This window comes from Pagrus pagrus (assembly GCF_965226575.1).
Source record: "Pagrus pagrus genome assembly, chromosome: 5".
Lineage (NCBI taxonomy): Eukaryota > Metazoa > Chordata > Actinopteri > Spariformes > Sparidae > Pagrus > Pagrus pagrus.
In genome coordinates, this window is record NC_140189.1 from 20463384 (window position 1) to 20488933 (window position 25550).

Sequence of the window (25550 nt, forward strand, 5' to 3'; positions counted from 1 at the left end):
TAAAAGAAGATTAAAGAGACTACAGTCCAAGGACAACCAATCAGATAGCATCTAGTGATGTGAAAGTAACGTTTAGCTGCTGACCACGTAGGCTAAAGTTTACAAGTTCTCCCAAATGGTGGATTAACCATGCTCGCCACCTGAGCTGCAGAGTCCCCAGGCAAGCTGTGGCTCTGTTCAAAGCATGGAAATTTGCTTTGTGGATTGCAGCCATGTCCTTACTCAGTGGTATATATAATTGCAGCGGTGGCTCTTACATTCACATGTGAAATGCAAATGCCTATAGCGATTGTTCTTCTTCTCCCAGGTTTCCTGCTTCTTGTCCGCTACGCTTCGCTAAAACAATTCCACACCGCCTTCAGCAAATCAGCCTCTCTTTTGCACCGCTCCCCCTACTCCTCTGTTCATTAAAGTTTCATGGCAGATTTTTACTTTGATAACATATGCATATGGTATGTGATGCTGCTGGATGCAGGTAGCATCACAAAAGGGTGAAAAAAGTCTGAAAGAAGTCCACATCCTTTATACCCGGGCTTTGTCATATGCTCCCGCAGCTTCCTTCATATCTTTACAGATGTGTCACTGCAAGTTATGAAACATTTTGACAGCAAGAAGGGGCATTTTATTGTGATGTTAAAACTCATCCATCCAACCAATCGCACCGTTATGAAAGAGCCCGCATTCCTTATCCGATATGCTATTTGAATTTCCATAGGTTGTCATGCTTCCTTCCCCATACGGTGGTGACAGGCTGCGTTTCCAATGGGCATGCAATCTGTGATATGTCATCTCAGAGTTTTGATGAAGAGAAAAACATATGAGGAATCCTATATTCAGACAGATGGGAAATGCAATTTCCGCACTCTACAACCATATGTTCAGCGTTTTCCTCATTGATTTCTAATCAAAGACTCAACCCGGGATTTTATGAGTACAGGATCATCTTATGAAACTGGTGGCACCTTCCAGATCAGGAGAGTTCAGGGCATTGTTCTTTCATAGTCACTCACCAGCTTTTGCTTTTCGAACCACACTGACACAAACAAATCAATACAAAAAGAAGAAAAAAAGATGTAAAGATATGTCCAGCAAGAGCTATATAAAGGTGTTTGAGTGAGTTTCACTTGTGCAGTGCTCTAGACTTCCCAGTGGAAGGAGAAGTGGAGCAGTATAGAAATGATTTATAGCACCCCTAATGCTTAACAATTAGATAAAACATTTTGGTGTTTACCAGCATATCTGAGGCGAGGCCTGACAGGGTAAGTAATTTGATGCTGTCGAACTCAATGGGAAAAGTCCCCGGCCTCTATCTCTCTTTCTCTTTCTCTCTTTTCAGTCTCACTTTTTTTTTTTTTTTTATAACCGAAAGCTTTCTGATGCATTTGCGCTACTCTCTTCTTGCCCCGAAAAATCACTTTGTCACATAGCGACGCATCATTTCACATGCTAAATTTTTAAAAAGTGGAACTGGAAATCCTTTCTCAGCATGCAATATCCATTAGGGAGAAAATTATTCATATGATTCCCCTGCATTATTTATCGCTTAATGAAGAGAAATATGTGCTCCACACGCTCTCGCCATTGTTACCCGCCGATACCTTACCTCTCAGGATTTCAGGTTCGTCTTTGCAGGATCCCACTGTGCCCTCACCGGATAATCTGGAGTGAGAAACAACTTTTGATCACACAGTAATGGGATTTAAAGTGCCCTCATTCCTCCATCACCTCTGGAAGATTCACTTCATGGAGGTCCCATAAATCTCCTCTCCAGAGGTTGTTGGGGTCTGCGTTGCTGCTTTTTACTACACGTTTGCTTTATTGTGGGATCTTGGGCAAGGTTTTTTGGTCTTTAGGGCAGACACACATGAATAACTAATACCGCACCAAAACCTACACTCGCCCTCTCTCCTCCAGCTCTCTTGGTGCTGCACCGTCTCTTACTGATGCACTGCAGACCACCGGTTTGAAGAGTTGAGATGCGATATAAAACAAGGGGGGCAGAGTGTAATTTGGAAAGACAGAAAAATATCTTAGAGCACCATCGAATGCATTTATTCTTGAGACAATTGTGGCCGCTGAAAATAACTGCAAAGCATCAAGCAGATATGCCTGTGTCAAATACAAACTGTCATAGGGTATTACAGTCAAGGTTGGCTTGGCTGTGTATTGGGTTACAGAGCTTTTTGTTGTTGTGCCGTGTAGTGGGAGCAGATGGAGGCTTTGCAGGTGGGAGAATCAGGCTTCTGTTCTCAGTAGAAGCAGCGAGAGGAGGAGCTGTATGTCTGCTGCTTATATCCAGCCTCTCCAGGACTCCTAATATCACAGTATCAGGGGTGATAAATGGACCTGCAAAGGCGATACTAACCAAGTTCATGGTTCAATGATTTGGTCACTCAGTTCTTTTTTTCTTCCTCTTGTAGACATTTAAACCGAATAGATAATAATTCTTATAGGGATCCTGATCAAATGTCAGTGTTTGTGCTATTAATGGATGCAAACACAGGGCTTTATATGTTTAGAGTGAATTATAGGAGATGCAATCAAGTTTGACTGCTCCTGCACATATGCTTACATGTTTACAAATTGAGGTAAATACCAGAGACATTGTAAATGTGCAGACGCTGACCTTTTACTGCAAATAAACAACGCTCCTGATGCTGCTGGTCCTCCACACCCCGCAGCTTTTACGGGTCACAAAGAACACTTAAATCTGTATACACATGCAGGAACACTAATGCTTTTGGCAGTAGTGTGTGGTTAAACAAACAAAGGAAAGATGAATAATTTTAACTGGGTTGCAGGATGACTTGAAGTTTGATTTTGTGTCAGAATATCTAATATATTCTTGATATTTTTACTGCTCATGCGAGGTTGTAGATGCTGGCCTTGGCCTCTGTTCGTCCCTTCCTTTTCTCTGTTTCCAGCACCGTGCTGTAGAACCTTACGTTTGTTTACGCATCTGCCCTTGTGATTTTTTCCTCACTTTGATAAATAATTGACATGCTCTTTCTTTTGATATGTGCTTTAATGCTTTTTTTCACCAGCCTTGTAAAAGTCTGCACTCACAGTGCTCCCTTCCTGCTGAGTGTAGAGTGCACCTCAGCACAGTCAATGATTTCATTGTGACAGCCTCTTTAATTTAATATTTGGCATATAGTTCATAAGTCATTTTTTTATATTTACAAAGCAAAGAAAATGGAGATAAACATGAAAAACACATTGTGTGCCTGGTGCAAGCTAATTTACAAAAACAGCAGTGGATACGTGCCTTTACCTTAACTTCTTTGTGTACCTGGTATGCTGCATTATTGTCAGCACAAAGGCGTTTCATGTGCTTGTTTCATAGGATATTGTTAAACTACATACTGCACATCTACAGCTCATAACATTTAGTGTACTGTTGACAGAAGTTATTGCCTGCTCACCGGAGCCTCATTTATTGTATGCTCCAGGCAAGAAACATTTCAAAGTGAGAAATTGTCTTTTGGAAATGTTTTTTTTCTGCTCTGGCAAGCGCTGTGTTTTCAATGGAATTGCTTGACATGCACACAGCATACAATTTCAAAACGTTTCTGAATGCCGCCTTTGAAATGTTTAGATTTTTTTTTTTCATTTTAAAACCACATTTAGGATTCAAAGTCCCGGGAAGAATCCAATCTGTTGTTCAGTTAATATCTCAGTGCTTTTCAGTGGATCTGTCTGCACACACAGGCAGTAGTATATTTGTACATGTTTATTGTGCCGTTAATTGCATTTAAACGCTCAAAGGATAGTAACACCTTGCTTCTCTTTAGCGAGCAGGCCATTTAAATGAGCAATAGTTTTAAAAACACAAAGTACTTGAGAGAGCGAAAGTGTGAAAGATCAATGAAGAGGAAGTAAGCTTTCTTCTCCACCTGTTAGACCTTGCATATGCTCATCTAGTGACAGCACTGACAGGACAAAACCTGCTAATTAGTTCCCTCTGTAAAGCTGTCATTACTACCAATGATAAAGGAGGGGGATGGAGGACCACACAGAGGTTACGATGCTGTAATTTGCCCTCTCATATGAGGGGAGTTGAAAATCTATTTTAAATGATGTAAAACGTATGATTGAGTTTTACAATAATTCCTTGTGCAATGTGAGGAAACCTACATTTAACTCTGTGCAGCGATGAATACCGCCAGTTCAATTCCTGTTATCGTCTGTTTAGCGAGGAATATTATGCATTAACAAAAAAACACATTGTACACTCAAGGAAATCCCCACCAGAAACGAGAACGCCAACTCTCAGCAAAATTCCAGGAAGTGTGATCGGAAAGAAAAAAAGACAGTTTCCACTGGCATCTTTTTCTGCTTATTACAACTCAATGAAGACAATTTGACACAAAAGTGATTATGCACCCAGGCTAGGAAATGTGAAATAGGAGCACCATTGGGACGCAGATTCAGAAACAGGCAGTGAAAAGTGATATTCTGTTGAAATGCAAATTCTTTGAGGGTTTTGTTCCAGAGGCATGCAGGGTGAAATTGGCCTTTAAACACATTGGCATACTAATGTGTTGAGGTGCCTCCACCTTCAGCCCCTTCAGAATAAGCATGGCATTATTCTGTAATTGACTCGTAGTTCACAATGGCAATGCATACATTTGCATCAGATGAAATTAGACATTTCTGTGCTCTGAGGTGTATGTGTTCCCTGCATTCTCCTCCTGTGTCTGCAGGTATGTAGAAGAAAGAGGGATTGACGTACCCTTCATGCAGTGTTAAAGGTGGAACTAAGTTTGCTTTGGGGATGTACTGTAAGTATGGTGGTGCTGCCATCCCTGACGAGGTTCAGCAGGTCTGTTAGTTTTGCTTTTTTTCCCCATGGCTATTTGATTTGATTTACTACACGCCCTGTCCCTCCCCCTTTTCCTTCTGCAGCTTCCGTTGTTTTTCTAGTGAGGTAAAGCGGTTATATATTAAATGGCACAGAAGCAGAACTATTTACACATGTAGATCAGTAAACTTGAGGACAGTTGGTATTTTGGTTTCCATACTTATTGGTTTGTGACCCCTTAAAACAAACTGGGACCAGTTCAGACAGATACATTATATTTCCTTTTCAGGTTCCCAAAAATGCAAACATAATTCAGTAAATTATATAAGAAAAAAAGCAAATATAAGTCAAAAAGTTGAACTATGTGTTACAGAAATGTGTTATTTTTCGGCTTCTATCTTTTGTTATTCATCTTGCAACCACTCAATTATGTATCTCCTGATACCTCCAGATGTGGAGCCACTGTTCCAGTGAACTACCGTTTTAAACCACAAACATTGATCTTATTTGGACCGTCTGCCCGAGGAAATAAGACTCTGTAAATCTTTTCCCAAAACATACTTTTATGTATGTTGTTTAAACATAGCACTATACACACTATACAGGCCGCCCTTCACAGTATTGTAGGCCCAGTTTGATATGCAACAGAAATTCAAACTGAGACCACTAGTCAAAATACTTGACAGGTCTCTGGCCTGAAAATCATCAGGGACCCCTTCGCAAGCAGACCCTTGCTCTCTTCTGTTGATCAGGGGTGGCCAAACCTTTTCCTTTAAGGAGCCACAACTGAAACCTAATGGTGAACACATATGGTATTGTTTTATTGAAATGCAAAATTGCACTAGGCTCCCAAGCTACTTTAATTGACTGGCTTCCTGTGCTCACCATGCTCCAGACAGCACCCATCCCAGCCACAGTCTGTTCACCCTGCTGCGAACTGGCAAAGGATCCATTGCCATACCACCAGACTATGGAGCAGCTTCTTTCCTCAGGCTGTGAGACTCCTAAATTCATCCTCTGCACTCCACTCAATTAAATAGTTTGTTTTTTTGTGCTTTTTTTTTTTCAGTTTTGGCGCATAATGGGGCTAAACACAGTTTTGTTTTACAACCCTGTTATTGTAAATGATAGTAAATTAACCTTTACCTTTATTAGGAAAAATAATAAATCCTCAATGCATTTTTATCTCACCAAAAAATGGCATTAAAAGATTTATAAAAACAAAAATAATGTATTTTTTTCTCCTTGAACAAATTGGACCTTACTGCATGCCAACTTTGGCCGACGGGCCCAAATTTGGGCAGCCCTGCTGTAGATAGAGATTATTTTTGTTGTTGTTGTTGTCATTATAACACAAACAGAACAGCAGTCAATGGGTTTTATCACAGCTTCAGTGCTGACACAGTGAGCTATTTATACCATAACATTTAGCTTGAAAAGGTAGATTTTAATCAATCATACAGTATGGGGTCTGTGTTGTGGCGTGCCGGCTGCAGATGCATATTTGTTTCAGTGAGTCAGCTCTACGATTGGCATTCAGTTGAACTCCCTGCAGGATTTCAGGCAATAAATATGGAAATCTGAGCATGAGAGCCAAGCTCTTGTCTAGCTGCTTTTTGCCTATTGCACAGTTTAGTCAAGTATCACTTCAGCATAAACAGACTGATAGCAAACAGTAAGATTGGAGCTTTCGCAACTGGCAACTATTAACTTCATCATGATCACACCGAGAACATTTTACACATAAAAAATCCACATTTCCAATTTGCACAGTCCTGGTTACCTCCACTGCTTTGTTTTTCCCTAATTATATGTAGCAGATATGGTAATGGGTACAGGAGACGGTGGAATCATCTGTGCACAATAGATTTTGCATGTTAGATTTAGCTTTTTAAAAGACTAGTGTAAGGGAAAGATCAGCAGAGCCCTGAGCGCTTGGCACAAAAATATCCCTAAATCCCTTCTCCCACCCTGGGCAGTGACACATGCTGTGACTAACCCTTTTCCATGATAATGCCTTTAAGATTATTGTACAGAAAAGCGTGTCCTAATAAATATAATGTGGTAGTAAAGCAGGGGAAAGTGTGTCTGATGAAAACATTAGTATTAAGCGCATGCATCAACCGCTTGATTAAAACTCTTTGTTTCCTCGACTATTTGGGTCCCGGGGAGAGTTGCTGATTTTCGAGGCTACCTGGGAAAGTGCTTGATGTTCGGATGCTGTAATCAGCCTCTGCCTGAGACCCAATCACTGCGAGGGGCGAGCGCCTCAAAATATCATAAATGTGCTCTGAAACCACAAAGAGCAGTTCAGCCAAGCTGAAAATGGATGTTTACGGGGAGAAATGATGAAAGGGTATGTACAATTTACAGGGGGATTAACGTGAGTTGACTGTGGACATGAACTGTGAGCAAAAGCATGAAAGTATTACAGCACCATCAAGATTCCCTGAAAGTCTGAGGAGTGAAAAGCTAAATTGTCTGACTTGCAAAGCAGACTCTTTAATGCAGATTTAAAGGGGAAAAAACAACCATCTCTGCATCAGATTTGAATCCCTGAGCCATCAGTGTTTATCTTTCTTTTTGACCTTATGGACTTTAAGTTGCACCGTGACTGTTAATAGATCCTAAACATTTTAATAAGTGTGGAGTTTTGTGTGTCTGTTTGTGCTCTGGGCTGTCTGACAGCCACCGATGTCAATAAACATCAAACTGAATGGGAAAGTAATAAATTACAAGGTCGTCACTATCACATGTTCAGCCTTACAAAGAGGGCAAGATGATTGCGGGTGGAAATCTTATTTTGGTAGTTGTCTATATATACAGCTGGCATAATCCCACAGGGAGATCAGGAAGTAATATGAATAGTATTACATCTGCCTCCGTTTCACTTTCTAATTTTAATATTCGATCTGCAAACCAAAGGTTAAAGGGCCTGAAAGGTGCTGACTCAACTGGTCAAGCTCTGACAGAGATTACAGAGTTGGTCTCCAGGGTGATGTACGATAAACAGGCTGCAAATTACTCAAAATAAAGCAGGCAGTATTTCATAGAGCCCACGTGAGAACTGTGTAATGCTCTGCATGAGACATCTGTTACAGATATCTGATGAAATCACTCAGAACAGATCAGGCGATCCTGATTAATCTTTAACAGGTTTAACTAAAAATACAATTTGTCAACTTCGAAGTATCACAAAAGTCTAATTCTAGTCTGTTTGTTTGTGCCATGCTTGATCCTATGTCAGACATGAGTTCTGATAGTTGCATTTGAGTATTGTAGTACTTAAAAGTATTCGTTGTATTGTTGTTCTTCTTTTCTGTATTAATATGGTGCCTTTGAGTAAATTGAATAGCTGTTCCTGATTTTAAAAAAGAAAAAGCTGATTGGCCAGTTAATATTTGTAAATACCTGTATTGATGCATACAGAAATGTATGTGTGAGATTATACCTGCCCACAAAAAGTATTCACCTGCCTTGGACAATGTGCCTTTTTGGACACGGAACAATAAAGGAGTCTTTTAATGTCAAAGTGAAAACAGAGTTAGCGAGCTTCTGACGCCCACGCTCACTGAACGAACTAGTTGCTGGGTGCTAATCAAAGTCACACAATGTTGCCAAGCAAATTAATTCCTGCAGCCTGACTCTTTCTTTTCATACTTAGCGACATCGTTATCTTTAGTACACGTCTATCAAGTAAATTTACACACAGCAGCAACACGCACACACATACTGGTGAGGAGCAGAATAGGCTTCTGTATAACAACAAAGCTAATGTGAGCTGAGCTCGCACTGCAATATAAAGTACAAAAAAGGAACATGAATAACAAAGTTACCAGCATTCAACTTGTTTAAACTCATCGTTCGAACAGTTCATCTTGACTGTCTCTTAATATCACAGCATTAGTCCATTGTCGCCCCAGCCTGTGGGAGTACAATAGCTAGCCACATTAGCTGCGTAACATGCTAACTCCAATTTCAACAGGCTAACCTACAAAATAAACAGTGAAAAAACATAAAACATGGCAAAATTCACTGACGGCCAGTATGGATCTTGAGCTTATACTGTTATCTCATTGAGAAAGAGCACACACATATTCAAATTAAATTAAAGGTCATATTGATAATATTGTAGACAAATCATTAAAAAAAACAATACATCTACAGATCTTGTCGAAAGGTGCAGAATAAAAGATAACGGGAAGATGGAATACCACATTTAGTTGCTGAATGTTACCAATAACACCTTTAATACTTTCATCCTCACAGGCTGTATCCCCTCGCATGGCTCCAGGTATAATGCCAACCTCGGCCTCTCTCTGCTGCACTTCTTCAGCTATTCTGTCTCGAATAAACATGGCTGAATATCAAAGTTAGCCAAAACACAGTAAAAAGTATCCTCATCCACAACATCCTCTGCACTCATATTTTGGGGTTCTACTTTTGATGTTGGACATGTAGCTAGTTTTCAATACAAGTGAAGACAACACATTTTGTTTTTGAGCAGCAGCACACCCCTGGCAATCCAGAGGCTGAGACTAGAAATCCAGGCTGAAATAGCCTGTAGGTCTTCCTTAACACCTCTGGTGTAGGAAGAAGAACAGACTTTGCGCTTTCTCGGTCAACATAGCACAAAGTGAGGAATTTGTTTATTTAATAGACTACATTTACCATCAGCGCTGATTGGGCATCATCATTAAAAGTGGCAAATTTTCCCATTAGTTGACAGAGAGTCATGGGTCAAAGGATCTGTCTGTGCTCTAACTGCTCGAGGCTTGTCTTGTCTTGTTTTTATCCTTTCTGTCTTAGACTTAGACTTAGACTTAGACAGACTTTATTGTCATTCAGTGGGAATGAACGAAAAAAAAACGAAATTTTGTTTCAGAGGCTCAGCATAGAATTAAAATATGAAAGTATATCAAAAAAATACCACAAAAAGAATAATAAATATCAAAAACAGAAACATACTGAACGTGCAAATTATTGAAAGTGACATTGTTGAGTTAGGTAGTGCAAATATTTTGAGGAAACAAGGTATCCAGAATAAACGACAACTGTCACTATGATATGGGGGAAAAAAGCTGTTACAGAGCCTTGTGGCCGTGGACCAAATGCTGCAGAACCTCTTTCCAGAGGCCAGCACGGAAAACAGTCCATAATGAGGGTGGGAGGAGTCTCTGATTATATTCCCAGCTCGGGACATGCAGCACTTGGGAGCAATGTCCTGAATGGAGGGGAGAGAAGTCCCAATGATCTTCTCTGTTGTCCTCACCACTCTCCTCACATTCCTCCAGTCAGAGGCTTTGCAGCTTCCACACCACATGGACATGCAGCATACATCTTACATCATACATCTGTGATCAGAGAAATCACATGTGCAGATAAGACAAGATGGTGTGACTGCACCCTCCTGGGGACGTATTGGGCGATGGATTCATTTTCCCTCATAAACTACAGGCTACAAATGTGAAAATAAATGAACTCTACATTCAGCACTGAAGAGTGATGATCAGGTCATGATCACTTGTTTGAGCATTCAAAGTGTGTATAAATTGTAAGTGTGTTCCGTCTCTCTTCAGCGCTTTCATCCACACACACAGCCCCTCTTCGTCTTTGGGGATCCCAAATGTATTGCTGTGTTTTAGAGAACGCATTTGTCCAAGTCCTTTGAGAGCACCTGACCACACAACAGCACGAGCCGAGGGCTTTATCTGTGATCACTAGCAATTTGAAGCTGCATTATCCTTCTCATTATGTGACTGCTTATCAAACATATTAATCATTTCACACAAGATATCAATTTTAATGATTTTATTACAAGCTGAAGTAAATTACGAGCTTCTGGGAATAAAGGAGTTTCTCAGAATTGAAACCACAGACACACCAGAGGCTACTGTCCATTTATTTAAACCATTTATTCTATCATTTTTTGTACAATTTACTGTAAAAGTCATTTTCTGAACTGTTGTGCATGGAAATAAATACATATACCAGCCCTATGAAAGCAAGTATGTCACCGCTAACAATTCAAATAAATGTCAGGAATGTGGAGAGACACAAGGCATGAGGCGTCACAAGACCCAGGCACAAGGCAGATCCTGAAAGAATAAACTCTCCTGCTTGATTAGCAGATTAAATTTAGCATAAAGTCCCCGCAGGCCTAAATGCAACACAATAACACAAGTGTAGTCTCAGCAGAGGGGGTGAAATAAAAAATAAAAATAGGAAAGAATGACTAATCACAAGCATAACTTAACACTAGGAGAATATAATCAACAGTCTAAAAAACTGACATTAATGAAATTAGTTAGCCAGATAAATCTGGGTCAGTCTCATTTTATTTTGGTTTAATGTAAGGCTGTAACGCTAACCATCCAGTCAAGTTAAGTCAGGTAGAGCAGAGATCAAAAAATAGGAAAAGCCGGTTCTAGCCAACCTGTTCTCTAGAGAAACTTTCATAATCCCTGCACGACTCTGATATGGATGAAGGCACTGCACTCACATTAAAGTGACAAGAAGCCTAGTGCACTGGGCATTGTAAAATACAGCATTGGAATCACTTTGCTTTCCATGATAATTCATCAGGGATGTAATAAATGTCGGATGAACAGGCCCACTCTTACTATAAAACATGCTGCTAACAAGTTTTTCATATTTTCTCAAAAGTGACTGGTTCACTGAGGAGGCAACTGATGGTTGTGTTATGCCCACTGTGCCTTAATGATAGACAGTTCTCTGCAGGCTGAAGTATTAGCAACAGAGTGTCCCGCCTGTTGGGATAGTTCATGTTTTTGTTGATTAAAAATATCTCAGTCGGGGTTTTGTTTTGTTATTCCTGTGTTTTACCACCAGAGGGTGCACTACAAAGCGAGATCAGCGAGTTAGCGAGGTATGTTGAGCCTAAATCTGGAGTTTTCTGCGTCTCGAAGGTGGTTATCTTTTAACCTGGGTAGATCACTATAGTAAGTGTCCAGACCAGGTTATGTTTATAATTTTGGCTTGAAATTGACTTGAAAGCACCTTTCACTTATCTTTGGAAATAGTGTCACTCTATAATCAATAGTCATGAGAAAATACATTATATAGGCTATACAAGGCGTATCGTTACACGCCACAAAACAAGCCTTACTTTATGTATTGCATTGTGTTTTGTTTTTGTCTGTACGGTAGAAAATCTGAGGAACAATATTGTTTTACTTCACTCACCGTTGTTTTTGCTCTTACCAAATAACTGAATATGTTTGTAGTGTTCCCTGATCTTTTGTCCATGCTGGCTATAAAAGAAGTCTGCTGTAACAAACATGCACATACATTAAAAGTTCACTATATTATTAAACATTAGCATATGACGTTTAATTATATATGAAATGTGGCATAATTCCTTCAACCCTTCCTTTAACCTTACTATGACCTCCTTTTTACACTGCAGGTATATTACAGCTTAAAGTGGACTGAACGGAAAATGTATTGGTTTGTTTTCATCACAGATAATATTCAATCCAATATTCAATTCAATAAAAATCCATTTTGACTGTGATTTCCTTCATTATGTAACAGTGTCAGAACTAAATATAATTCTTGAGTAATATTCAAATATATTGTATCAAGTTTAAGAGCTCAGAACGCGCTGTTGCCATTACGGAAATAAATCATAGGCAGTGAGAGTGCGCTGAGTGGTAAAATAGATATGTTAACAATTTACATAATTAGTCATTTTCTGCAGCATCAGTGTTGCTTTTTGCTGTAATAATGTTTTCATATTCTTATATTATATTTTATTATATTATATTATTGGAGGTAGAGGTAGTTCCCTTTCATTCCATGCTGAAGAAATTAAATGATGCACTAAAAGCCTCTTTTTATGAGAACAGAGCCGATAAGAAAGCCTGGGTTTACAAAGCAAGTTGATAAACATTGTTTTGGTACCAGTTCTCGCTGACTGGGATTTTAGGTTTTGTCAGACTAGCTCACACACACACATGCACACACAAAAAGCCTGGCTCTGTCAAACTTGATTCATAGTAAACCCCCAGATGTCCACTTCAGGTTCCACTTAACCAGACTCTCTTTAAGTTTCTGGCTTCATTAAGCTCAACACTGCGATCCTAACAGTCATCTCTGACTGGATTTTCAGCTTGACGGCTGCTTACATGAAAGAGGAAGATAATAATCACATGCAGCATTAGCAGATTGAATTATTGATCCCTTTGTAAAAAATATTATATCAGCAGCTCAGGAAATTACATGATTAGGTTACAAACAAGAACAACTATAACAGCTAAATGAGCAACATCACTGACAAAGAAGAAAATAATTATTGGAGAGCTACATGCACTGCGGATCAGGTTCATTTGTCGGCTAAATAAAAAGGCTTGACAGCTTCATGTTTTATGCAGACAAAGTGAACTATTATATACCATATGTAGATGCTTCTATTGAGTTAAGTTATCAAGTTAAGACATTCCTGAAAGAAAAATCACTTCCAAGGCTTGTTTTTCTAAAAAGTGACTTATGGAAAATATCATACTGTTATTAGATATCAGATTGTTGGCCAGATATTCTTTTTTTTCTCTTCAGAGGCCAGTGAAAGTGCAAGTTCACCTGAAGATGACAGTATCAGGTGGAATTGATAATCTTTAACACATTCTTGATACTAAATGCTTTCCTTTAGAGTGCAGCTGAAATGATTGTTTATCGACATGCAGTTGCGGTCACTACAATGTCAGGTTTCCTCTTCACTGTTCTGCTGACTCTTTTTGTCCTGCTGGCCTGTCCTCTTTATTTATCTTTGACTTCTTGTATCTTCGGCTTGACATTTTCTCCTTAATCTTGACTGTACAGTATTTGACAGATCGGAGCTTTGTTTGTACCATATATGGGGTTTTTTCCCTCTGGGTTCTGATTTTTCTTCTGCTCTGTATATCCTGTATTCTGTGTTGTCATTTTTAACACACGTCATTTTAATGTTCTTTTCAACATCTGGCAAGAGACGACTGAAAAGGTTTGCCATTTAGGTCTCAGGTAATTCCAACTCATTTACATTTTTATTGTTTGTTAATGGCCTTTGTCCCTAAAAAACAAGCTGAAAAATTCTATTAAATCATCATCCAAATATGGAACCAAACAAAATGATTTTCCTGGCAGTGAATCACTGTTTTGTACACTGTTTGTGAATTATCATGGGATTGAAGTACTTTAAAGTAAGTAGTTTCACATCATTCTACCAAGAGACGAAATAATTTTCAAATATTCAGTATTTCTCCCTGATTGTTTTTGTAGTCAGTTCCACCTCTTTTAAGCGTTTTTCCCTCTCAATGTAGAGAGGCAAAGTCCTGCCCCATGGGACCTTATATCGGAAAAAATATGTTTGTATGTCGTGGCGAGAGCCAAATTGTTTTTTGATCCTATTGGAATCGTGCCATGGATTACACATAAGATATTTGTGAATAGAATTTTGCAAGTCAAGAAAGTCACAGTTTGTTGATAGTTTGAAAAATAGTAAGGTACTAGTGTGAAACCGCTCAGTGAACTAACCAGTATTGCTCAATATACATCACCAACATGGCTTTCACCCTGGCACAGAAAGAGTATTAAAAAGGTGAATATCACAAAACATCTGCCCATGTTGACAGCTGCAGTCATGCAAAAGAAGAGTTCGACAGTTTTATTAGAAAGCTAATATACGGGAACGGCTCTACAAGGTTTTGGTTTTAGTTTTGGTTTGAACGAGATGATGTCACTGTGACTGTCTCAAGTTGCAAAATGATCTAGTAAATTGATAAATATCAATTCAAACAGGATCAAAATATTCATTACTGTACACATTTTTTCCTGAAATAAGGTCCCAGTGTGGTCCACCAGAAGGGAGGGACTTCATTTCTCTATAGATTGATTGAACATAATCAGTGAGCTTATGTTTTCTGATCCTCACATGTGACCGTTTTCTTGATAAGTGGTGTAGATGATGGCAGAAGTGTGCAACGCAGTTTGGGTTTTATGAGCAACACATTTGAACCGAGTAAAAAAATGTATTTAGACACTGTTCAGTGTGTTAAACCTCTTGATATTTTGAAATACTAGTTTTCAGTATTTGTCAGAGAAAGGCTGTGGGACGGTGAATGGAGAGCTGGCATGCCTGCATTCTGACATTGTGTTGCTCACGCTGACTCCTAAGGCGTAAATATTATTCTCCGCCATGCTTTTGAACTAACCCATCCAGTCGCCTCGGGCCCGACATTCATCTGTTTGTGACTGAGTTGACACTCTCCTTGAGAGAAAAACTGTCCTTGCGAGTATGACTGGCCTGTACGCACCTGTAAAACTGCTAAATACACCATGTGTTGCTTCCGTGCCCCTCAACATTAGACGACTGTTAGATACTATTGGAACATTAGCTTGTTACAGGATGTCTGTATGGTGTCTGGTGTCTGGTATGCATGCACTGAGTGTTGAATGTCAGTAAACAATAGAGGCTCTACAGCATCAGCCCCTTTCCTCATGAGTTGTGACACTGTTAACACTGGACACTTGATATTATTAAGCGTTTTCTACCCTGAGTGCCATGGTTTCTGTTCCAAACACTACATTTGATGAGTGGCTGCTGTGTTGTGGCTCTAATTGTTTATAGTGACCCTGCCTCTATTTAGACCTGCACTGGTTAAATATTACCACTTATTGTCCTGGGTATATTTTTATGAACAGTTTGGTAGTTAAACTATGTGGCTAGACCTTAAAACTGTCCCCACAAGCATTCATTGCCATGTCTAAAAAGCTTCATTTTGGCCTGATCTTGAAAGAGAGCACCTTGTAATGATAAGGGGAATTTAAAAGTCAAATTCACAAGCTTACTTGATTCATAGAGGATATGTAAACCAAACAATGTTGACCAAAGTGCAGCACAGCTTCTGTAAACGGATAAATTCAATATACACATAAAGGACAATAGAGGAACGCCACAGAAAGTCAAAGTGCTGATGATGATGCTGTATTGATCTCGATTGGATTTAAAGGCCAAGGGGAAGAAGTGGGTTTTCAACCAGGATTTAAAATGTCAACAGAAGGAAGAGGCCTAGGGATAAATTGTTGTAGCATCGTATGGCTACTGTAGGTCTAAAAGCATGTAGAGTCGTTCAGATCCAAGTCACGCTCAGCACCTGTCACACAGGTAGCCACACTTCCTCACACAACTTATCTGGAAGTGTGGATAAGTGAAAGCCCAATTTTACATTTCCGTAATTATAATTATAGAAACATAACATGCTTGAACTCTCTAATTATCCCTCGCAGGCACATGTATTTGAAGGGAACTTTTTAATCAGTTTGATTCATGTTTTCTCTCACCTTCATAAACAAGTCCGGGCATTTTTTAAAGAGGACTGTTAATGACATCCACCGCCCTTATACTTCTTGCTATTTCTTTATTGGCTCGCAATTATGACCACTGGATCGAGGTTGTAAAATAGCTTCAGGCTGATAGCCCAGAGTTAATTTACTGAGTGAGAAATGCAAGATAACCACTTCCCTGCGAAGAAGTATCCTGCAGTTTATTAGGCTTCTAACTAGCTTATTCAGCTTTTAAGGAACTTTTTTCTTCCATTCATGAATTTTCTTCCTGCTTAATAAAAGTCCTCATCTGTGCTCATAACAGTTTATCTTTGTAAATAGCTTGTCTTTAGCAGATTTTAATCTTCATTAAGAGAGGGGAAATTCCTAGCAAACGTATTAACTGTGAGAATTTAGGAATACCCCTGCTGGAGCAGCTCGTCCTGGCATGAATGATGTCTTTAATAGGAGGGGGAAATGTGCTTTTGTGCAATATAAACAAGCGCAGAGGGGCAGAGCTGCGTTGGGGAGGCACAAACCCTGCGCTCCTTCTCATGTGTGATGCGTGTGCCCTTGGTTACCTTAGTAACTCTCCTCTCCATCTCCAATCGGCGCTCCCGAACAGCCAGCCGGGCACGCGGCGCGCGCTCCCGCGAAAGCTCGTGTTGAGCCGAAGAGTCCAGGCAGAAGCATCCAAACGCACCAGGAGGACTAAGGAGGAGAGCTTCCCTGTGGAGGAGGAGGAAAGAAAAAAAAAAACACCCTACAACACCACGGGCATTAAAATGACAGCGGGGCGAGGATAATGAGAGCCGCTATCGCCTCACAGGAAGGTCATTAACGAAATACAGGATATTTGGAGTACACGCATACCCGACTGCAAGTGAAGACCCCGAAACAGTGAAACATTGTCCCGGCTTTTTTTTTTTTTTTTTTTTTTCTTGTTCTTCTTCCTCTTCCTTTACTCCTAAAAACAACAAGGCATGGGGGGATTTACGTCTCGACAAGGCAGGTGAGTCATTTCATGGTACTTGATGAGCAGCTGAGGGGAGAAATCTTGAGGCTGTCTGCGTGGTGAGTGATCGGGGGGTGGGGGGGATGCGGTGGGCACGTCGGGCCACTTGGACTCAAATTATACGACTTGTGTGTGTGTTTTTTTCCCCCTGTAAAGATAAAGAGCGGTGTTTGTTGAGGCTGCACCGACGCAGCGCTGTAAACCCCACCAAGCACGTCTACTTCCAAAACGCATTTGGGATTTTGCGACTTGAACGGACTACCCCGAGTCCGTCTTTGGATGCTGGATTAACTGTGTGCGTGCGCGTGTGTGCGTGTGTGTGTTGCCCACACTGGCACACATGTTACAACACGCCTGCAAACGTCAGTGCAGAATATAAACGCTTGCGGTAATTGTTCAGGGCACTTGTTACTTGAGCATAAAGACATCTTGTGTGCGTGATGGAGCAGTGACGCGCAAGCTCTCTCTCCCCTCTCCCTCTCCCTCTCTCTCTCTCATTCTGCTCTCCCTGTGACAACATTTTTTTTGTAATAGCCTGCTGACTTGCTTTAGGCAAATGAAATTGGATGCTCTAAAGTTGAACGGAAATTAAACAAAGAATTAGTGAATCACATCGGCCGGGATGACATCAGATCAAAGATTTCATAATGCGAGTGGGAGCTGCCACCAGTTCGCAGCCAGCTATATGCCTCCATCTGTTGAGGTGAGGGGCAGGATAATCTGCCACATGCAAACGTGGGGATCCCCATGTTCCTCTTCTTCTTTTATTGTATTGTGATTTATGTGATTGGACGTTTATGGATGAATAGCTAGCGTGCTCAAAGTGAATGCTTAATTGCTCACTGAGTGTGTAATTAAGGGTATTTCTTTCTGTCATTCGGAGTGACAGAGTGAGTGAACTTAGATCGGGATCCTTGTATTTATAGGTATTATTTCCATGCCCTCTTTCTGATGTAACAGCCTATAAAATACCTCTGTTCATTATCATGATAGCATTGCTCTTATTCCATGACTCTGCTAGATTTCCCCAGTAAACAGCCTCTCTGTACATCTTTTATAATTCCTCTGAAAGCTGTAGAAACCACACAGCAGACATTGCCTGTGGAGGAAGAGAAGCTAAATTTAAACCACTAGTGTGATCCTGCAGGCCTCTACTTCTCTTACCATCTGAGATTCCTGGACACATGGCAGAAGCTCGCAGATAGATAGCCTCGCTGTATTCAACCCGTAGAAAGAATAATTAACTGTGAGTGTTCAAAAAAAAAAAGGAAGTGGGAGTGAAAATGTCAATGCAAGAGTTGTCATGGTGATTGGTTGAATAAGCAGTGTGTCTCGAAAACCCGAGCATTTAGGAAATGACCCAGCCTTTTATTTCTTTTATTTGGTATGCACGCCACACTATTGATGAAAGAAGCTCTTAATGGGTTATAATAACACAGACACATAGGATTCCTACTCTTAGTCGAGCATATTTAAAAACCAGCCGGTGAAATTTGATCAGGACTCGTTGGATTTGATTTGCAGGGATATATTGTGTTCATTTATATTGCATGTGTGTCTTCAATATCATGTGAAGGATTATGCATGCTGCTGCTGCTGCGCCCAGGCTCTTCAGTGTTTGTATTCCAGTCCAGCTAAGTGCTATTTTTCAACTTCCCTGCTGTTTTAATACCCACTCTTCACCCTTTTTCTGAAGCTTTTTCTCGGAGCATCTTGTTTCAGCTCTTGGACAGAAAATTACCAAGAATGCCGCCTGATGAATTCGATCGTTGGCTAGACTTACAGGCCGGAAGTGTTGGGGGCATTGGAAGTGTTCAGCATGTGATCACTGTCAGCCACACATGCGCGCAGCATTTCAGAGTGCAGCATTGAGTCTGTTGTTTACCCTGTGAGTCTCAGGACTGCTCAAGAAAAGCTCCATGAGACTCCCTGTCTGCTGCAAAGGTCAGCGAGGCTTCGTCCTGACCTAAAGTGAATACACCTGAGTATGTCTTGGCCTGACTTAACATGGATGAGCCACTCATTGGTCTCTGGCCCGAGAGGCCTCTTGTTCTTTAGCCTTCAGCTTCTCTTCCAGCACGCTCTCATTATTGCTCCCACATCCAGCAGACGTGTGGACGAAGGTGTGTGAGCGCGTGCGCTCGTCCGTTGTTGCACATATGAGAGGGGCTGTGGAAGGTTATTTGTGTTTTCTAATATTCTTCATTGTGTTTGACGTGTTGTCTTGGAGCAGCAGGAGCAGGAGCTGAATAATTTCCCAAATGGATACCTCTGACCTTCTGAAAAATACGTCCTATCACTACCGATCCTACAGCCGAGGAAAAGTCTGTCATTGTTCCAGCACAACTAAGCAATGTCATGCGCACAAAATGAAAAAAAGGAAGTTGTTGAGAATTTGGATTTAATGCAGATTAGTTTTGCATCACATTACCAAGTAAACAAGTGGATAGCATTGTGGCTGATGGGTCGCGCACAGAAGACACAAAGTCTGACCAGACAGACACATGATCCACACACTTCACAGGGTTTGATTCAGAGAGAGAGAATTCACTCTTTACATTATTCCCACTTAAAATACAAATGATTGAAAGTCCCTCAGGTTTTTAAATGTCCTTCACAATAGTGGCAGTGCAGGGAAAAGGGACGGGGTGAGAAGCAAACTGTGCATCATGATGTGTCAACTGAGCTCTTTCATAATCTGGCTAGCCACAGACCTAGATGTACAGTGACTAATGAAGGAGGATAAACTTGTCTCCTCATATTTGCTCAGGAGGATGCGCTCTCATAATCATTAAATCACACCTTTTGTGACGGAATTACCGAAAAATACGCAAGTAAAACTCAAAACGAGCTGCAATCCACCAGATACACTCGTGTCACATTTGTTTTTAATAATGAATAAGACGTATTTGTTAAATCTGTGAAAAGATGAAAGAGTCTTTGTTTGACTAACAAAACGGTTTTTGGCCTGAGGCACAAAGATACGCCTCAAGACTACTGCACATAACATATTTAACAGAGATTTTACATTGTTCATGGCCCAAAAACATCTCCCTTGACTAACAGGTTTCCCTGCCAAAGACCAATGTCTGCTTAGTAAACAAGATTCTTTTGGACATCGCCATCCTAACTACAAAGCAGATGTCACACAGTATGTCTCCACTCACTGTCTGCCAGAAGTTATCTATTTATTATTTATTTATTAATGAGACAATTTACACTCAATAATACACAGAGCGAGGACGAAGCCCGCTGAGTTAAAACCAGCGACGTGACCAAATGTGCAGCAGCAATGAGAAGGTTTTTTTTCTGTTGTTTTTTTTACCGCTTTCCTTTTTTTTGAAGAAGAAGACTTTTTAAAAATGCATCACATGGAGAGAGACAGCAGGAGGTGGGGGAGAGACTGTCATGATAGCGAGGAGAGGCTCTGGGACGCATCGCTGTACTTTCGACTTACATAAGCTCGGATTGTGATCAAGTTCAGTTCATTTCGTTCGTGTGGAACATGCAAAGGACATGAGTGACCTTTTTAACTCTGACACGCTGGAATCAATTTGCTAAAGCAGCGTGTGCAAGTTTGTTTACGTTGCATTGATTTCACTTTGTGCAGGTGTCACAGTTATTTGCAGACTATGACGATGAATGATGATTTGTTTTTCCACTGGCACAACAAACAACTAACGCTCCGGTTTATGTGTAGATTTCTGCTGCTTCTCCTGCACATTCTCTGCTCTAGAAGTCCACGTTTTTAGCTTGCCAGCTCATTTGAATTTTAAAATGTCTGTCAAAAAATAATAAAGGTAAGTGTGAAATGAACAAAGGAACAGTCACTCTGTCCTCACTTTGTGGCTGACAGGGGTGAAGCCCTGCCCGTTTGTTTTGTTGAAAAGTTCACCTTAATCCGTATGATTCAAATTCCATTTTACTACACTTAATCCACCCTGGAAATATACAGCCAAGTGACAGGGACTCAACACTTTTAAATCCGGCGGATGAACATTTCTGTCCAGGTAAAGTTGATGTAGCAGAGTGTGCCTTTCCCCTGTCAATTCCTCCGGCTTCTTATCCGACTAAGAAATCACTAAGCCCCTTTCTCCCCTCATTTTCTTAACACGGAGCGAGTATTGTGTGGGTCTGGCAGGACACAGAAGCGAGGTTCCGTCTAATTCATGGGGTAAATTAGTGGAGATAAGGCCTGAGTCAGTACCTCCAGCCCACCATAGATCCCCTGGGGCATGCTCTTAAGGAGCTTAGTAAAAGCCTGTCGTATGAAGACATGACATGGAGCTGGCTAAATGGGCTACGTTGGAGTGTCTTCCATCAACCTAATATTCACATACTGTTATGGGTCACTGTCGTTCACGCTTTAATCCCATTCAACTTATTCATTCTCCGTTATTAATTCAGAGTTTAAGGACAATATGGCGCAATGTGCAAGGAAGGTGAAAGAGGGTGTGTTAGTGAGGCTCTAATGCAGCTGCAAACCAAACTGACAAAACACTTAGGCCCACTCATAAGACCATGTTGTGTAAGAGTCTGTGCCACCAAATCAATAATGAATGCTGGTTTACCCGTAGTAAAAGAACAAGGAAGAACTCCTCCAGAGTCTCTGGGTCACATACACTGGGGAAACAATTAGAGGCTTCCTCGCGCTTCGCAGCACCGCAGCTTTTTTTTTTTTTCTCCTCTTTTTTTTCTAGCTGCGTGCGTTTCGCTTAATTTTTCTCCAGGGTCCGGCAGCATGTCTGTACTGCTGTTGAGAAATTACAGACGCCATCCGGCCACAAAGTCTTTTCCAGCCAGAACTACAAAAGGCCACGTCAGGTCCCTGTGATATATGTGGGGCCGCGTGAAGTGGAGAGAGCGGTGACGGATAGGACACAAGTCCTGCGAGTGTGTGTTAACCTCATAATGCTGACAGATTACAGATTTAAATATTTTAAATCTCGCAGAGCACATGCTGCTGGTGATGAAGAGAGTGGAAATGACTGCAGTAATGCGTGAGATTAATTGAGATCCTTCCTCTCTCTCCCACACACACACGAATAATCAAACACGCACACACACAATCTCTCCTCTGCCACTGGTTGGCCATCATATATTCAAAGACCCCTGTGCCACAAGTAGTCTTTCTTTCTTTCTTTCTTTCTTTCTTTCTTTCTTTCTCTCTTTTTCCCTTCCTTCCTCCCTTCCTCCCTTCCTTCCTTCCTTCTTTCTCAAGGCGAGTTGTAAATAATGTAGAAGTGTTTATTTATATCCTTTGAGTCTCTGCCACACTTTTTCACCTTTATATGTCTCGTAGTGCACAGAGAAGGCATTAGGTGCAGATGTGAGTTGGTGTGCAAGGTGCTGGCTGACTGAGGTAGTGCTGCTTATTTTAGCTTTTATTTCTCATATCACTGCTGCGGCTACAGCAGAACCTGGAGACCAAATAAAATATTATGTGTAACATAAATGTATGGGATTGTGAGCGCTCAATCATTTCGGCTTCACAGCAACAGGCCTTTGGTTTGTCTCTGTGTGGACTGTATTGTTTTTTTGCTCTGTAGCCAGAATTTAAGAAATACTTAATAATGAGTCCAGATTCTCCCCCTGAATCCCCAACCTCCCTCTTTAATGTTTTTTGCTGCATTTTCTGTGTTTGTATATATTTCCCATTAATTTTTATTTCTTTAAAAGGAGCTTAAAAACTTACTTTATAATGCCAAGGATATATTTCTGGTGGAGGGATACTAAATCCCTTCATTTTAGCTTACTTTTTTATGTTTTATTGTAGAATGTGAACTAAGGTTTTAATGGGCTGGGAGGGTCATTAAAACCCCTAGTTTTCCCCAAAAATTAGGGCTGTACAATATGGAAATAAAACTGCATTTCTAGATTTTTTACAAATAGTGTGATTGCAACATGATGCACGATTAATGAGAATGCTAATTTTTTAATTACATTTTTTTCTTTCGCTGAAATAAAACCACTGAAATCATGACAATTTTTTGGGCTCTATACCAAACAAACATGTTTTCTTATATGTGGAGAGCAAAATCTCTGCAACAATACAGTACTTCATCATAATGCTGTTTTATCACATATTTTACCTTTATCAAATTAGGATATTGCATTTAGCATGATGCGATTTTAATAATATTTCACTAACTGTGCAGCACTAAGAGGACATGTCCTTGGTGTCGTCAGTGGTTTTCATCTCTGTCTCTCCTGATTTCCTCCCACAGTCCACGTAAATGCAAATCATGTTGGCTGGAGACTCTGAATTGCCCATAGGTATGAAATGCGTACGAGTGTGAGTGAATGCCTGTCTGTTAGCCTTTTGATGGATGTCCACTCTGTTCTCTTGTAGTCTCTGGTCACCTAAGTAGAAAACATGAGTCAAACAGTGCGTGGATCAGTAAATAGTAAGGAACCAAATGTAATCAGCTTATTTTCTTAATGATGTGATTTACAGCGTGGATGTAGCTAAAATGTGCCTAATGACATTGTAAAACCTCTACCTCTCGGATAGTGTCTGCTTTGGGATTGGTTTATTTTGGTGCTTACATGTAGACCTGCTCCCGACTGTAGTCTATTTATATCTCTTGCCAGCTTGGCATTGCTTCCCGATAGCCTTTGAGGACAGAGAAATTCCTCCATCAAACTCAGGGCCCATCTGTGCCCATATTCCTCCCAAAAGGAGCCATCCTCCACAATTAGAGCTTTCTTCCAATGATACCATCATCATGCCATCACTCGGTGTAAGAACAGACTCCAGGAAATTGACTTGATATTAATCTGACAAAATTACCAAGAAAGGAAATTAGAGTGGGGAATTTTGTCTTTCTCTTCTTTTTTCACAATTGATTGTGTTTTAAAGGCGAGATGCACACTTTGCAGCCCTCTTGGAGCTTGAATAATAAAGACATTCAGCTTATTGATTATTTGAACTATTCTGTGACAGCTTTTAAAATCCATGCTAAATAGAGTTGATTTGACCTAATATGTTCACTTTGACTCGCTGCAGCTCATTACATTGATACAGATCCAGATTCACCTGAAAATCTGGGTCATTACAGAAATAGCTGTGTGGCTTACTCTCCCAAGATGGCAGCTGTGATGAATTGGCGGCTGTAGGTCACTATGACAATGGTTTGAGTGAAACAGTGGGATCAGGGGATAAGCTGGAGATTTTGATGAGTTTCTTGTTGTTTTTAAATCTAGAAAAAGTTTTGTTTCGGAGGAGTTTGGTGATGTGGGCGAACACATAAGACTAGATGGATCCTTCAGGCTCTTTTCTGATCCTTTAAGTAGCACAGATTTGAGGGTTTTGCTACAACTGCCCAAATGATGTGCTCCAAAATCCATAATCGCATATTATTTGTAAAATGCTGCGACTATGTGGGATGCAGCCATGATTATTAATATACTGTATTTCCATGCCCTAAAATTAGCCCAGTGGAGTCCAGTGGTGGAGGAAGTATCCAGATCATTTACTTAAATAAAAGTACTAACACCACGCAGTAGAAATACTCTGTTACAAGTAAAAGTGCTGCATTTAAATTGCGACATATTTTTTACATTTTTATGTAGACAAATCATTTAAAAATTATAATACATCTACAGAACTTCTAGAAAGTTGCAGAACAAAAGAATCTCTCTTCCTCAAAAACATTATCATTTCCATGCATTCATTTACAATGTCTGTCTGGTACAAAATTATTATTTTGTTTATCTCTGTGTAGAAAATTCTGAGGGTTCGTTCCAGCTTCTAACAAGGTTTGTGAGTCAACAGTAAAACACTATTGGTATCACATGGTGTCTGTGTTTCGTCATCAAGTGTCTTGGTACAGTAGTTGCCAGTTTGTGGTTTGTGTTAGCTAGCCAGTGTAAGCAATGTAAATGTTAGCTAAGATTAGCAAGGTTCGTATTTGCTACCTGACATAAGCAAACTGGCAACCAATTGAGGGGCCAGATGATTCAAACAACAGCAGTGTTGTAACATGAATTAATAGAGGGGAGGGAGATGGAATGCCACATTTAGTGGCTGAATGTTATCAATAACACCTAAAAAAAAAAATTTTTAAAAAAAAGAAAGTACTGTAGTATAGTACCTCATCTTGTTACTCTGAATTCACCTTTATCAGCTGAACATCGGTATCGACCGATATTCACCTTGTTGACTGCTGTCACTTATTGCAGTGGCCTTTGTTTATCTGATGGGTCACATAAATTTTCTTCTGGCACATTCATGAGCTACTGGCTTCTGACATTCCTGCCGTCAGTTTGTAAGGTTTGTAAGCACTGAAAAAATCTTCTCATTGAGTAGGTAGTTGTTGAGCAGGCTGAATCAGCCTTTGAAGCAGTTATATTTCAAAAACATAGAATTCATTTAAAACGATGTTAGGATAAAGGTTCTTTTATAAG

General features: G+C 40.3%; 1 protein-coding gene across 4 annotated transcripts in view; it reads left to right on the top strand.

The window, feature by feature from the left end:
* nlgn3a (neuroligin 3a) overlaps positions 1–25550 on the top strand; it is a 201643-nt gene that overhangs the window by 53169 nt on the left and 122924 nt on the right. Inside the window, exon 1 of one of the 4 annotated variants that reach the window (XM_084353360.1) lies at positions 16768–17138. The exons of 1 other annotated variant lie outside the window; for it this stretch is intronic. The gene's annotated coding sequence lies outside the window, so the exon portion shown is untranslated. Of the gene's footprint in view, positions 1–16767; positions 17139–17740; positions 17845–25550 lie in introns of those variants that run through there. 2 more of the 4 variants (XM_084353363.1, XM_084353361.1) reach the window with 2 other exon arrangements.